At 42.7% G+C, this 16,042-nt stretch overlaps 1 protein-coding gene across 1 annotated transcript in view; it reads right to left on the bottom strand.

Moving 5' to 3' along the window:
- RTN1 (reticulon 1) overlaps positions 1–16,042 on the bottom strand; it is a 127,822-nt gene that overhangs the window by 110,328 nt on the left and 1,452 nt on the right. The window lies entirely within an intron of this gene.

Raw genomic sequence — 16,042 nt, 5'->3', positions numbered from 1 at the left:
CTTTTATCATACTCTCCAGTTTTCTCTTACATCTATCACTCTCTGGGGTGGCCCTGCGATGCAGTGTGTACGAGCTGGTAACGGACTGGAGGGCTCAGGAGAAGGCCAGTTGCAGAGCCGAGCCCCTGACAGCTTTGCTGTGTGAGCAATCTGCGATCACAGAGGTCTTCTAATAATGCAGCATCATCAGAAATGTGTGCACAAGCTAGGAGTTATTCATTCCTACAGACCAAAAAGGTTATCGTGAGCTGAGGGTTGCTGGCACGAACACAGACAGTGTTACTAAGTAGGAGATGTGGAGGGAGGAGTAGGCGGTCTGTGTCCCCTGCTTATGGAAGAGAAGCGGGGACAAGGAGGGACAAGTGCCTAAATAAAGCACAATTGCTTCAGGGATCCCAATGGTAAAGTAACCCAGGACTTTATTTCAAGAGATCCTGTACAGTCCCCAAGTGACCTGGAACAGTCTTCTGCAATATAACCAGCCCTGCTCATCACCACGTTATATTGGGTGGGGATCTACAAGTCCCATTTCAAAGCTTGGGTACAGATCCTGGGCTCCCGCTGACTGTCGCAGGTGTGGTTCATACATGTGACAGCAAAGCTGAATGAATGGAAAAAAAATAACAGAAACAACTGAAGAGATACTCTGGAAGCTTGACTGATCCATTCTGCATGCTCGAACAAAAAACTTGGAAATCGACACAACTTGGGCTGTTGTGTGCAAGGTTAAGTCACGAGAGATTTTAAAGACTCTTTTAAGATCTCCCCAGGAAGGTCAGGCTGCATGAAGATTTAATCAAACGTGTGCTTAACAGAGGTGTGAGTTTAAGTAATACTTGGCACGAAGGAACAAAGCTGATTTCTTTCTGTTTTCAATGAATTTACAAAAGCTCCTGGTAGTTTGTGTGAATGATGTTGAAAAGAGACTTGTGCAGGGCTCGTCTCTCTCTGCTCATTGGTATTTAGTTCTCTCACTCTTCCCTGTGGACGTTGGAAGTCTTTGAACGTACAAAGTCTGCAAACACATACACACCAATTGCTTCTCTTTCCATTAGAGTCCTTTGGGCTCTGGGGCTCATGTATGCTGCTGGGCCAAAGCGACTTTGAGCCTCGAGGGGATTTTTGGCCCCAGATGTAACATTACCAGCAAAGAGTATGGGACCTGGCAGGGTATATCAACTGATTTAGTAATATTAAAAATAATCTTCTCTTCTTTCAGGATTTATTCTTGAGGTTTTAAAATAAATCAATTAGAAAAAGCAACATGAGAAAGAAAAGAGGCTTCTGATATAAGTAGGAAAACAAAGATAAATAAAACAACCTCCCACTACCCCACAGAAAGATGGCAGCACTGTAGCACCTAACATCTGGTTTTAAATTCAATGCGTCTGCACTGCAGACCGCCCGGGTTCCACGCATGTCCTATACCCCGTCCTCCAGACAGGCAAACCAAGAAGTGTACGACAGCGCTGTCCTGGGTTGAGTTGTTGAGTTGCCTTCTGCAGCATGCACTCACATCTGGTTTGGACGCAGCCAGGTACAAACCCCAGGATAAACCCTGCTGTGGGGTAAACCCTGCACATTCCTGCCCTACAAGGCACAGGTTGCTATTGGGACTCCCAAGCTGAGGGTGGGCATCCCGAGATGAGGTTTCCAAGATGAGGATAAAGACTTCTCCTGGGCAAGCCGAGCTACTGCAGGCTGTCACTACAGAGAGAAGCTGAGCAGTGGTGACGGCACTTCCCACCCCAAAGGCCACCTGCATCTTTCAGTGCACCAAGCAGCTCCAGCACAGCGGCCCTCCCTAGGGTGCCCCTTGGACCTTTGGTCTCCATACCTTCTCTCTCCATCTCTACAAGCCCTGGAGATGAGGCAGGGCCAGGCAGCCTCTTCAAGGTCCTTTACATGTGCTCTTCCCGTTGCTACAACTGCCAAAGAAAGAGCTTCAGGCATGTTTGGAAATAGGCACCCCAACCTCCTGCAGAGCTTCGAGGTGTCACCCACGTCCCCACTTCCCCCGCAGCACCCCTGGGGCCAACCACACAGGTCACATCCCAGCTCTGCTTTGTAACCCGGAGTAAGTTTCTGCGTCAGCTCGTGGGTGTGAGATGCCATTTTGCTCCAGAAAGCACAAACATCCCAGTGCCAGAAAGGCGGCAGCAGAACAGGTTAAGCCCAGGAGAGGCAGAAGTTCGTGTACCAGGGTAATACCACCAGCCTTGCCGAGCAAACACAGGGTCTGTGCTCGTTTGTAATGAACAACTGCAGAGATAAGACAGGTACACGGTCCAAAACGGCAGCTCTGGAAATGATCTCCTTGACAGAGAGATTCCTCTTACTGCACGCTGTAAAATACGGAGATTGCTTCAACTTGAGCCTCTAGTAAATGCAATGGCAAAAATACTAGAGTCTAAATAGTGGCATTTTTACTGCTGATTGTGTAATTTAACCTTCCTTCACTCTCAAAGCTCACAGGCACAGTCTTTGCAGACAGTTCGTTGCTCTGAGGGCTGCCTGACTGTGGCTGTACCGCAGCAGGATACAAAGCCCCAGCCTGGCCCTTTAATTCCCACATCATGCGAGAGCTCTCAGCATCTCCAGCCCTCCGCTGTAATGAAATGTGATTAAAGGCGGTGCCTTCCCCCTCTAAGCCTGACTGACTGCTCGGTCCTTCATCCCCTCCACATCAGCCGTTGCTCTAGGAGCAGCGAGGATTACCTCTGTTTCTCTGAAAAGGGAATTTTACAAAGAAATCTAGCGATAGGAGCTTAGACAGCAAAATTGTTGGCCGTGTGAGCAGGCACGGCCATGTGATGTGCACACAGCAGGTGCCAGAGAGGAGCACACCAGCAGGACCCTGGCCAACAGAACCTGTTTCCCCCTTCTGCCCAGCTCCAGCCCCTGTGCAGAGGAGAGCTGAGCAGAGTAGACGGGTGAGTAGGAGGGGGAGCTCTGCATTTGCAAGATGCAGTCAGTAGTGGCCTAGTTTCAGCAGTGCTCGGTAGCTGAATTGCCATCCAAGAGCTGAGTCTGAAAGGCTCTGCACTCACCGCCAGAACATATAGCTATTAAAATGATCCCCTGTCCTGGAGCACCCTGGGCCAGGAATCTGGGTCTGAATCTATGATGTGAGACGGCGATGTTGTTTGGAAGTACATCCTCCGTGTGGCAGCAGGATCTCCGCATGCTACTGCAAGTGCTGTTCCCGAGCATCTTCAGAGCAGCAATCTTTTTCTGCAGTGCTCATCCCCATCCTGGGAGCCTAGCCCAAGGTTATTAAAAGAAGAAGCGTTAGAATTTGGCCTCTCAGAGATTCCCAGCTGCAGGGAACGGGACTTCCTTCTTCAAGCCCTGTCAGGGCAGTTTCGGAGGCCAGTTGTCGCTGAGAAAAACGCTCAGACTAACACCAATGTGTCTGCTGCTATTTAATGTCACTGCTGAGGATTCAGCTGAAAAGAGAGCGTCAGACAAGACAGTCTGCGAGCTCCGAACAGGTCATGCAGCGGCCAGAAGTTTACGTGCACAGTGATTTGATACTGCTAATACAGCAAAACAAAAACAACAACATCAAAAAGATCCGCAGATCTGCTTTTGGGAGAAGCTGAAGAAATTGAGACAAAGGTCTAGCCAGAACTGCTTCCATCGCAGAACATTACATCGGTACCACAAAGGCACAGCCAACAGCCAGAGAAGCAGAAGCAGGGTTTTTTTATGAATTCTCATCCGCTTGCATTACATCACACAGCGTGCACGGAGTGCTCTGTGCGTTTACCCAGCTCTACAGCCAGCCCATTAGAGGTTACCATTTGAGTCCTGATTTATGCTGATACTGTCCATGCATTTATCTGACTCTGAGTGTTGATTATGCACTGTCTGCATGTCTCTGGAAACTCACAGAGGCTAAAAATTACACTTTGCGTGCTGGAGGAAAGAGAATCGGCCTGATATGCTTTTATTTAGGATTTGGCATGGCACAGAAGGTATCAGAGAATCAGCCTGTGGAAACAAAACCTGCAATCACTTTTACAACGCCCCAGAGATCACACCTTCCAGTGTAACTGAGAGGTGCATTCGCCATCTCTAAGACCCAGAACTCCTGCGATATGCAACTATGGACAGAATTGCAATGAAAGGGAACACATTCCTGATAGACACGCTGCTTTGTGCCCTCTAAGCAATCGTCACCTGTTAGTAAACAGCAGTGCTTGTAAGAGCTGCTACGAGGGTATCTGTGTGTGCCACAGGTTCATGGAAAAACAAGGTGCTAATAATAGGTAACCCGAGAGACCGAGCCTCAAGTAAGAGGCCTGAGGACAGGTAAGGCTGCCTGTGATAAAACCAAGCACTGCAAGAACTGTCTCAGTGTCACCGTGACAGCCGGGCCTTACATTCAACAACATCCTCCCCTGGTCTTCCATTTTTGACAGCACAGATCTAATTTTCTTCCTTTGTACACAAATGGGAACCAAGAACATCTTAACAGCAGCCCCTGGGGCCAATCTGTAATTCAAGATCAGGCTCAGAACTCCTCATTTCTAATTAGTCATTTAAATATTTCTTATGAGAAGAAGTTATCCGAGCAGGAGGCCGTCGCCCGTTCATTCGTGGGCTCGTGCCCAGCACAGGCTGAGTATGGCTGCCCTTACCTCAAAGCTACACAGCAAAGGTTGGATGTGTCTAGCTATCTTTTTGAGCTGGCTCTACCTGCCCGAAGGTTCAGTGGCATGATATCGAGTAGTCAGGCTGTGACACTGAGCTTAGCCCTTTGCTGGCCGGTGCCCACACACCTCCTCTACGATGTGAGAAAAGTGTAATGTTCTGCGGTGCAAGGACTGAACCTCACGGCTGCGAGGTGTTTGGGTGCTGGAGACCCACAGAGAGCTGAGTCAGGCAGCGGCTGCATTTTGCCAGTGTGAAGCCAAGCAAGATCAGTTCTGAGACCTTTCATCTATTTTTTACTTAAATTTATGAAATTAAGCTCCTGTTAGCAGTAGTGCTGTAGAACCAGGCTCTATTTTATATTTGTAATTAGCCCTATCAACTTCAAAGAAGCTGTTTTTCTATAATATTTGCAGGGCTGGGATTTGTTTTTGCATTTAATTGATACATCATTTTGCACTTGATATCAGTACTTCAAAGCGAACATTATTGCTTTACATTTCAAAATCACTTTGTAGTACATTCTGTGTATCGCATGGCTGAAATTGGAGAGAACAACCGGCAAATCCTTACCAGCTCCAATCATCTGCGGCTTTATTTCGTGAATTAAATGTTTGTAGTGAACAAGAGCCTACATTCCTCAAACTCTAGCTGATGTCAGTGCTGAAAAAGCAAAACCAGGCAGGAGTAATCCCTGCTATAAACAACCCTTAAAATCATCAGTTTTACTCTTAGCATTTTGCAGTGGGGTGGGTAAACGAGTCCAACTGCGTGCTTTTGTAACTTGGGGCAGGCTCTTTTCTTATCGTAACTTGACATTTGCAAAAATCAAAACCCAAACTGAAAGAGGGCTCTACTGTTTTCCCGTGATCCATCCCATTGTATAACTTAAGTCAGTATCTTCTGCCAAAATAGTGAAATAATGCCCAGGGCCCTCTGCTGGATGATGAAGAACATATCTCCTTCCCCAAAGTGCTGAGATGAATCACTGTCTTGGAGAAGTTCATAGCACGCCTCAGCATACAACCTTGGCTATCACCATTGTGTTTTTGCAAACAGAACTACAGGTTCCCACTCGTGTCAGTGGTAACAAAGTGCATTTTACCACTCACAAACAACATTACAGGGAAGGTTTCCCAGAACAAAGCATCAAGAATTTGTCCTCATTGTGCTCAAACAGAAAAAAAAACACACGTCCCATTCACTGTAATTTCCTAATCTGAATTCTTATCAGCTCTTTACAGCCGAACATGGTAGAGAAATAGATAAGAAAACAAAAACCTCTGTAAAAGCCAGGGAAAGATGCTGTAAGAGGAAATGAGCTCTTGCCCTTTGCACAGCTCGGGGAGAAGAAAAATTCAGCCAAATGAAACTAGTTGAATACTTTCTGAGCTTTAGATGTGGAAGTCTTATCAACCCTGTGTAAGGATCACCTTCCAGTGGCAGAAGGAGCATGTGGTCCCATCATCCTGTCACCTATCACAAGCAGCAGGAGCTTCTTCAGCTCCAGGACCTCAACGAACGGAGCAAACAGGAGACAGGATCAAAGTGGAGGGGTGGGAAACAAGAAAACTGGGCTCCCAGGACAGCATCAGAAATGCTGACTCCAGATGGAAAGTGGACTGTGATGCTAACAGAAAACAGTTCAGATCAGCACTGCAGTGTCTCTGTTAGCAGGAGAGGTTTCACAACACTGTTCTCAACAAAATTAACCTGGAAGACGATTGATTCCTCTTTATTATATGCACAATTCTTGTGAAATTTCTAAAGAGGCTTCTGAAAAAGGTGTGGGAAGGTTAACGGATGACTTTGAGGCCCTCCAGACAGGAGTAAGAAATCAAGATGACATGAGCACGTAATACGTGACCATACAATATAGACTTCAAAATGGAAATGGTGTGAAGAGACTGCTTGAGGTTTGCCTTGTGGAAACAGGGGTGACTCACTTGTGATTTTGTTGTTCCTCCTGACTTCTCAGAACTTTCTAAGCATCTTGTACCTGCAGCTGTTCCCTAGCTTAACTGCCTTTGTGCTCATTAATGGCGCATACATGTATTTCTTCTACTTTTTTTTTTAAATAATATAAAATAAGTTCTGTTTTTTAAATGACATTATCTCAAAATAGCGTTTTGGGCCCTGGATTTGAATTTCTATCTTCCAGCTGAAACAGTTCAGCAGAATCACTAGCACATAATTCATGATTATGAAACTGCATTTTTTTGTGGGAAAGTATTGCTGGCGGGGTTTTGTCCAGCTCTGGTGTTCTCAGTATTGAAAGCTACATCAAGTGAGCTCATGAAAAAGGAATGTTGAGAACCTTGTGGTTTTTACCTTAATTATTCATCCATAGTTGTTGGATGGAGCCCAGAATATCAATGGTTATTGCAATTCTGTTGTATATTAAGAATAAAGGGTAACAGCTTGATGTTTGTTTTGTAAGTGGGCTTGGCCAGATACTAAATACCCCCACTGCATGTTTGTTTAATCAAGAAATGCAAATGTCAAGGGAGAAGATTAAAAGATCTGAAGACAATGAAACAACATTCTACTGATACACACAGGAACAACTCTTAAAATGTACGGATTCAAAACTTTAGTTTCAATTAAAATCAGAAAATTCATTAGAAAACTCATTCAGAGAGCATATTTTCCCAAAGATGTATAATTTTACTACGGATTATTTTCCACTAAAGCTGGAAATACAATCAGTTAAGTTAAAATTTGTATCTTCATCCTATGCTAAAGATCTATTCTATCTCACTAAAAATCCCCCTGGGAAGCCGTTACCCATTGGTATATTAATGGCACTCTCTAGGACATGCATTGTGCCTGGTGACACAAAGATACCATATAAAGGAACCGGTTTTATTTTTCAAAGATGCACTGAAGTTAAGCACCAGTGACTGTTTCTGTAAGAGGAAAACATTTTGACCTGTTCCTCTGTCCAACTGTATTTTCTGTGCGTTCCAGTCTCCATACCATCACTTTCACCATTGTTCAGGAAAACGGTGTTCCAGCAGCGCTGAAGAGAAAACCCACTGCTATTTTGTCATTCAGATGACCGTGAGTTTTCCACTTGCCTGAGAAAGAGGAGAGGGGGTCATCGAGCCTTTCCAACATCATATTTTACCCAAAGTGATACACAAGATTAGATGGCAACTTAATATTCAAAAGTCATTTTCAGACACAAAAAGTAAGCTGTTTAAAGATAAATGTAAAATGTGCTGCCAGTAGTCTGTGCTGCTTTGTGCTTATACCTAAGGTCTGATTTTTAAGTACTGACTTCCACAGTTAGTGCCTTAGTTATGTGAACTTTGCTGAAGCCAACTGATCTCAGAATCTGACGTTTTTGTGACATTTTGAACCACCTGGCTGGAAATGTGAGCCCTGAAGCTCGTCTTGTAACGTATACTTCCTTGCAGGCTTTTCTCCGGGATGCAGACCCTACTGCTGCCAGCTACGTGGAAGTCTGATGATGCTTGCTCTTGGGGTGAGGTGTGCAGGTAGGAGTCCCCAGAGGAAAAGCTGTGACTTTCAGTCACTGTTTCTTCTATTTCAGCACTGGGTGAAGAGAGTCCATCTTTCTGTGTATCATCTCTTGGTCACCGCACTCCAGGGTTTGAATAGTCAGGGCCCTGCTACATGACTTCTGAGGAAGACAGACTCGTTCATTACACCGGCCACTGCACGACACATCATGGAAGTACCTTGATTACTGATTCAGTCTTAATTTAGACAGCCCAGGTAAGTCATCCATGAGTCCCTTTGAGTAAATATTGCATAGCCACTTCACTCACAAGAAATTTCTCAGGAGAGTTCTCCCTCTGCCCTTCCAATGTTTATGTTCTCAAACCTATCTTCACCTTCAACTTATAATACATAATTGCTTAAAACACAAAAATATAAGGAACTTTGTGGCTTGCCAGGTACAGTCCTTCTCTATTTTAGGCAACAGTATCACATAAACTATTCACTGCCATTTTAAAATAAGGTCAAGTGTTCTGTCCCTCTTCTTTCTACTGGAGAGCTGTTCCAAAGCTTCACTCCTCTTGGTGCTAGACAAATTCTTCTAATTTCCAGCCTAAATTTATTCATGGCCAGCTTACAGCCATTTGTTCTCATGCCAACAGTGTACTTTAGCTTAAGCAACTTTTCTCCCTCCCTCTTGTTTTCTTTGCTGAGATATTCATAGCTTCCCATAAGTCATTCCTTTTTTTCAGTTTGCTACAGATTTTAAACTTTGTGTGATTTGTTCTGCTCTTATTATTAATTGTCCTCTGAAATTAGCTGCAGTGTTCTAGAAATGCTTTTACTACAGGTTTATCAAAAGAGACTTTATGACTTCATGCCTCTGCATATGCAGATCAAATTGACCATCCCTAACTCCAATTCAATACACCACTGTCATTTCATTTTCGTGTTATTCTTCACTTAACCTGTCATTTTCTGTGTATGCACTAACATTTCTACTTCCCACTGGGAACAGGAGCTTGAGGAGGAGGAGCACGGGGAGGTTCCCAGAAGTATCAGCTTACGAAAGAGAGCTCATTTTTAAACTAATTTCCAGATTCCATTTCCTGGTTGCTTTTTTCTTCTTCCCCCCAACTGGTGTTTGCATCCTGTCCCACAGCTGCATCGTTTACACATTTTATAATGCTGCCTTTAAGTGCTCTTTTAATAATAGAAATTCATTCCCGAAGAGCAGCTCGAAGTTCTTTTCAGCCTAGCTCAACTCACTAACTAATGTCACTGCGCACTACCAGTGCCCTTCCAGGAGCACATCACCAAGGAGCAGAGCTGGGACTCGGGTCTCATGTCTCAGATCACTGCCCACGCTTGCCCAGCAGTGTATGCAGAAACCTTTCAGGAATGTGTCAAGGCGAACAAATTCTACATCTCATGTACCCAGGAGCTAATAAAAATCCCCCCATTTATTTTCAGGTGCTGAGCCTTAAGACAAGACGTGGGTAAACCATCCAACACTCCAGGAGTTAAAAAGGATTGAAAAGACCCCAGTCTGCCAGGAGCCATTGAACTGAGTCTAAGCTAATCCAATGGTTTGGTTAGAAAGAAATGAAGACATATAAAGAGAAGGGGGAAAGGAGATAAAGTAAGAATTATAAAGAGCCATAATGGGTCAAACCAAAGGATTACTCAGGATCTTGTCTCTGAGAGGGTCCGGTTGCAGATTATTAGGGAAAGTGCACACAAACAGGGAAACCAGGAGTTAAAATCACTCCCTTTCACAGGGATTGGAAATGCCCTGCCCTCCTTCCTCAATATATCCTTGCAGATTTCCTGCAATGTGTTGAAAGATTTCCCAAGTCAGCTATTGAAATTGCATTTTTCTGCTTAACTACCTTTGATGGAGGTATATCCATAAATTTGTCTAATCACATTTGTAATTTGTTTATGCTTTCAGCATTCATGACATCCTGTAGTAACGACTTCCACAATTTAATTATGGGCTGTTGAAGAAATACTTCCTTTTGTTTGTTCTGAACCTGCCTGGTGATTTCATGATGTGCTCCAGAGCTTGTACAGCAAGAAATAGTGGCTATTGATCCCTATTTACATCCTCATGCAGCTTGTGATTTTATATACCCCTGTGATTTAGTCATTTGTTTTCCAAGGTGAGCACTTCATACAAGTTCTCATATGGAAATTATCCCATACTGCTGGTTATGTTAAGTACCCTTCCCTTAGCATTTTCTAGCTCTATTTCTTTATTTTCGTGATGGAGGAACTGTGAAGAGTCCAAACTGCTTGCACAATGCAGGTGTGGGTACACTCAGTGGGTACTGCTACAGTGTGATATTTTGTTTTGTTATGTTATCCCACCCACCACCCAGTGGTTTCTAACATTTTGTCTGCTTCTTTTATTGCTCCCAAACATGGAACTGGTATTTTCATTGAATTATCCATAATGACTCTGAGATCCTTTTTCCTGAGATGTGATAGCTGACTTAGAGCTCATCAGTGTGTATCTATAGCCATGGCTGCCTCTCCTCATGTGCAGCAGTCTGCAGTTTCATCTAGTGTTTCATCGACCAGATCCTCAAATTTTATGAGGTCCTTTTTGCAACTCTTTGCAGTTGCTAGTCTTGTTCTGTGATCCGGGAAAAAAAGGTTAAATGAAAAAAAAGAAATATGAGAAAGAAAAATGCTTTTTAGGATTCCGTTAAGCTGATGATGTAGGAAGTCCATTACTCAACTCCACCTTTTGATACATCAGTCTTACATTAACCGTGTACTGTGAATTATGCTAACAGCTCTCATCATGACAAGATGCAAATATCTCAAAGACTTGCTGATATCATATCTAGAATGCTTCTGTCATCACCACTCTCAGATTGGGATGATGGGGCTTGGCCCTTTTTCATCCATGCAGCCAGACCAATTAAGGTATTATTTCATCTGGGAAAGCTGACTGCACTTGTTCCAGCCCAGCAGGTTTTCAATTTCCATTGTGCATCAGAGACAAAGAGATGTGCTACTCACCATGGAAAAATGCAAGAGAAGAAAAGTTGGTGAAAATTCCTCGGTATTTCATTGCTGCTTTTGAGTGCAATGCGTTTGCCCCAGATATTAGACAAAATGTTCCAATGTTACTTCCGTGACATTTTTGGGGTTCGCATTTCCTACAGACCACTGGTGACTGACATTACAGTCTAACTGCTGAACGTGCTCAAGCACTCTCTTGAATAGTTTTGTTTGTTTCTCCCTACCTCTGTGTAACTAGAGGTCTCATTGTAACCAGGCTCTGGGAAAAGGTAATTCATAAGGATTCTGCTGTGGTCAGACTAAAGTGATTCTACCACACCTACTCTAGTGGCTGGGTTGTCACAGGTTTAATTCCCTGTGTGTAAGGAAAAAATAATAATAACAATAGCAGGCAAGAATATGACCATAAAACAGTTAGTGCCACGTAACTGGCATCACTTTATAGGGTTCAGTGGAGCTATAGGAGCACACACAAGCTGCAGATTAGAGCCAAAATTGCTTCCCTTGTAGCTTGATGAGCCTATAATGACACTGTCTCATGGACGATTTACTTTTGTTTCAATGGAGCTCGTTCAGGCCCTTGATACGTAGAAGGAAGTGAAAGAAGAAAAGGACGGATGCAGAAAAAGATGATGTTTTCTAAAGTATTGATGCAAGTGGGGTTTGTTCTCTTATAAAAATTGGAAAATATTCACCACTAAGCTGAGAAGCACATTTTCATTTCTTCAGAATTTTCATTTCTGCAGATTTCTTCTGCATTTCTGCAGTTCCTCTATAGGAAGGATGAAAAATTTCTCCTCTTGGAGAAAGAATTTACTTCACCATTCATAAGCAGTGAAAAATAAATATTGTAAACTTTAAAGAGCTTAATGGCTTTGGATATTATTGATAGATTACAAGGAATGAAAAGTTAAAAAAAAATCAATAGAAAGCAAATCTTGCAACTTCTTTTTACAGATTGTCCATGAAAATATCAGGAAGGTGTTTCACAGGTGCCGATTTCTAACCTAAATCAGACCCCAGTGAGATTCAGAGTACAGAAGAATTCAGCACGAGCACAACACTATCCCCCACCAATGTTGTCAATAAACTACATGGATGCTTCAAAAGTTTGTTCAACTTAATATTTCAGTGACTGGATCTTCTCGTACCTTTCTCCATCAGACTCAGAAGCCTCTGCTACCATCTGTATTTTTTTCTGCATATACCTATACACTGTTACGCAGCTCAGTCTTAAGCTTTCTTTCATCAATGAGAATCTGACAGCAGTGCATCACAGCTTTGGTTTCCAGTCCATGGCTAAGTTTATAGCTTTCTTTCCTGGAATGAAGCCACATCAGATGAACACAGTGTTGCAGGAGCTGTTTTACCAGTGCTGCATACAAAAGAAAAACTCCTTCTGTCTTATTCCCTGTGTCCACCTACTTGATAAATCCACAGATCATGTGGGTTGGTTAATTTTTACTCGAGACTTACAATGGCAGCTCAGGCTGAAGCGGTTTGCTATGATGACCTTGTATTCCTTTCCTGAGTCAGAGCATTTCAAGATGGGGTTTCTCCTCCTGTAGCCGTAGACCATCCAGCCGCAGTGTATCAGCTTGCATTTAGCTGCATTGAAGTGCTTATTGCCGGACTGTGGCCATTTAATTAGGTGATTCAAATCATCGTGTAGGTATAACTTCATTATTTACTACTCAACAAATCTGCGCCATCTGCGGATTTAACTGGCTGAGACCTATGTTACCATTTGGATAGATTAGATAGTTTCATTAAATTGATTAATAATCATTAAAATGATTTCCCCCATTTTGAGATCTGCTTTTAAGCCAATTTCTAATCCATTTAATGTGTGCCCTGCAAATTCTATTTTATGCTACACTGCTTGTTTTCATATATTTTATGTTTATGGTGATGTTCCCCTGTGAGTACCTAGTTGCTGTGGTTTAACCCTGGTAGGTAGGAAAGCACCACACAGCCTCTTGCTCACTTCCACCCCTGCATGAAGGGGGAAAAAGAATCAGAAAGGTAAGTTGGAAAACTCATGTGTTAAGATAAAGACAGCTTAATGAGAAAGACAAGAGGAGAAGAGGAAAAAACAGTCAAAGATAATAATAAAAAAAAAAAAGTGCATGTGCACAATGCAATTGCTCAACACGAGCTGACCGATGCCCAGCCAGTCCCTGAGCCCCTGCAGCACCCCCCTGTGCAACTCCCCACAATTTTTATTGTTCCACATAAGGCCATATGGTGTGGGACATCCCTTTGGCCAGTTGGGGTCAGCTGTCCTGGCTGTGTCCCCTCTCAGCTCCTTGTGCACCCCCAGCCTCCTTGCTGGCGGGGCAGTATGAGAAGCTGAAAAGTCCTTGACTCTGCATAAGCACAGCTCAGCATGTTATTAGCACTATTTTCATCACATATCCAAAAACGTAGCGCCATACAAGCTACTAAGAAGAAAATTAACTCTGTCCCAACCAAACCAGCACACTACCTGATGGTTTCTGAACAATTCCCTGCTTTCTTTGATATTTTCAAGTTACGCACACTGTTGTTTGTCAGAAATTGCTGTAAAGTCTGGGACAGTGACCATAACAAAAAATAAAAAATAAAGAGGCACATTTCTATTACTGCATAGTGCTATTTTTTGTTTGCGTAAAGCAAGTGTGCCAGGATCATGAGTCACTAGGCAACTGCTAATTTATAGATCAATGCTGAGCTCATTTCTGTCTGTTAGCATAACATCCGGTCCAGAGCAGTCACTGCAATAATAAAACATTCTATAAATAATGCCTTACCTATTGTTTCTAGAAGCACTAATGAAGTTTTATCATTATGATTTTTGTTGTTGTTGTTGTTTTTGTTTGTTTGTTTGCTTTTTAACCTCCCTGAAGGAGACTTTCAACAGCTATCCCCAAGTCAAAGTCAACCGAGATAACTCAAATTTTTTCTTCCTACATGTCACTGCTATATACATATGAAGCAGCTTGCCCCTGCGCCATAGAGAAATTTCATACAGATGCCCCGTGCCCATCTGAGCTCACTCCTCAGTTTTTGTGGCCTGTCTTAAAAAGCACTGAGAAAATACAGTAATTCTGATAATCTAAAAACATGTAAAATGTAAAGCACAGACATATTTATTTTTATGCTCCTATTTGGTTCATTTACTTTAGAAAAAGTGGTGAACAATTGTCTACAAAATCAGGTGAACTTTAAATGCAGCAGAGAGGGCAGGGCCCTGCAGCACTGGCATCCGTTCTGCTTCTTGCGCTCTGTGTCAAAGGGATGCAGCCAGAGCTGCAGGGAAATGGCCTTGTCCACCCAGAGCTCAGACAGTCAGGAGTTATTCTCGATAAAATACTCATGCATATGCATTTAAAGCCATGATTCTGTCTGTCACTGGTGACATACTTGAGACAACACACTTTTATTCCATTCCATCCTGCAGGTCAAACTGTAACTAGCCAGAGATACACACTCCCCAGGTAACACCGATTTTTGGCAGTGCCAAGAGCAAGCAAGTGCACTTCTCCCCATCACACTTGTGCTCAGGGTTCATGGCACTGACACAAACACAGCAACTGCATCACCAGTGCTGTGTCAAAGCCCAGAAGCCTTTCTCAGGCTTGTTTCAGCAACATTCTTCTTGACCCCAGGAGGAGTAAGGACTCTGCATTATGAAGTGGAGACATCAATGCAGCTAAGTATCTTCATTTTTCCAACTACTGTAGGTGCTTAACCTGCTAAGCTACCAACTTCTGATCACAAGGGCTTAACGAGAAGTCTATTATTTTTAAACTGCAAAAAGCATAGACACATCTCACATCAAAATATTTAGACTACTAAAATTATTAAAATAAAATAAAATTCCCAAACTGTCTCATTTATCTCACCTGATACTAAAAGTTAAAGTGTGTACAGTTTTATTAGCAACAAGGAACAGAGAGCCTAGCTTCTAAAATGTAATCTATTTTAAACGTTTACATGAGGTCTATCATCACTGCTTCTTGGCACTTAATCTGATATTTGATCTAAATATGCATTGGTTGGCAGAAATGATACTGGAAGCACTTGAATTAATAAATGACGCAGTGGAAGTCAGAAATATTCCAGTGATACAAATAGAAGCAGCAAAAAAGCTGCTCATAGTTTACAAACAATACTTTTTTAACGATGGAAATTCTTCTACAAACAAACGTACCGGTCACTTTTAACAATCCCAGAGAAATCAAGTTGTCTACCACCCCATAAAAGTATCAGTAGAAGGCAAAGGCAGAAACATATGTTGGTGATACACAGGGATCTATAAGAATCTAATAAACAACAGTTTCAAAACGTTTCACTGACAGTCAGCAAAACTACCAAGACAATTCCAAAAGTAAACGCACAGCCGCAAGGCACCATCAGCACTTAAATGCTTGCTTCGACTATGCTATGAAATGATTTAAAATTATTCTGAAAGGCTTTAGCAGAATTAGAGCAGAATGTGCCACAGCAGAAGGTGAAAGATAGCACACTTGAAATGATTAATTCAGTCTGAGATAGGTCTGAAAATCCTTTATGTTAAAAGAAAAACCTAGCAACTGCTACCAGACTTTTTTTAAATGTATGTGCAAATATACATTTTAACAGCTTTATAAACCAACACCGAATTATCTAGCAATAACATTATCTAGCTCTTAATGAGCCGAATTAACAGTTAATATTGTAATACTGCCCTGCACATTTGCTGCAGTTGAAGAGATTAAGAATATTATATGCACACAGATTTTAGGCTGCCAAAGTGGGTCACCCTGAGATGATGTCACCTAGAAAGGACTAAAGGTGTTCCACAAAATGTCTATTTTTGTAATTATTCCCTTCTGGTAAGAGAGGAGTGTTTTCC

The sequence above is a fragment of the Anser anser genome (assembly GCF_964211835.1).
Source record: "Anser anser genome assembly, chromosome: 5".
Classification (NCBI taxonomy): Eukaryota; Metazoa; Chordata; class Aves; order Anseriformes; family Anatidae; genus Anser; species Anser anser.
This window is presented reverse-complemented; position numbering and strand designations above follow the sequence as displayed.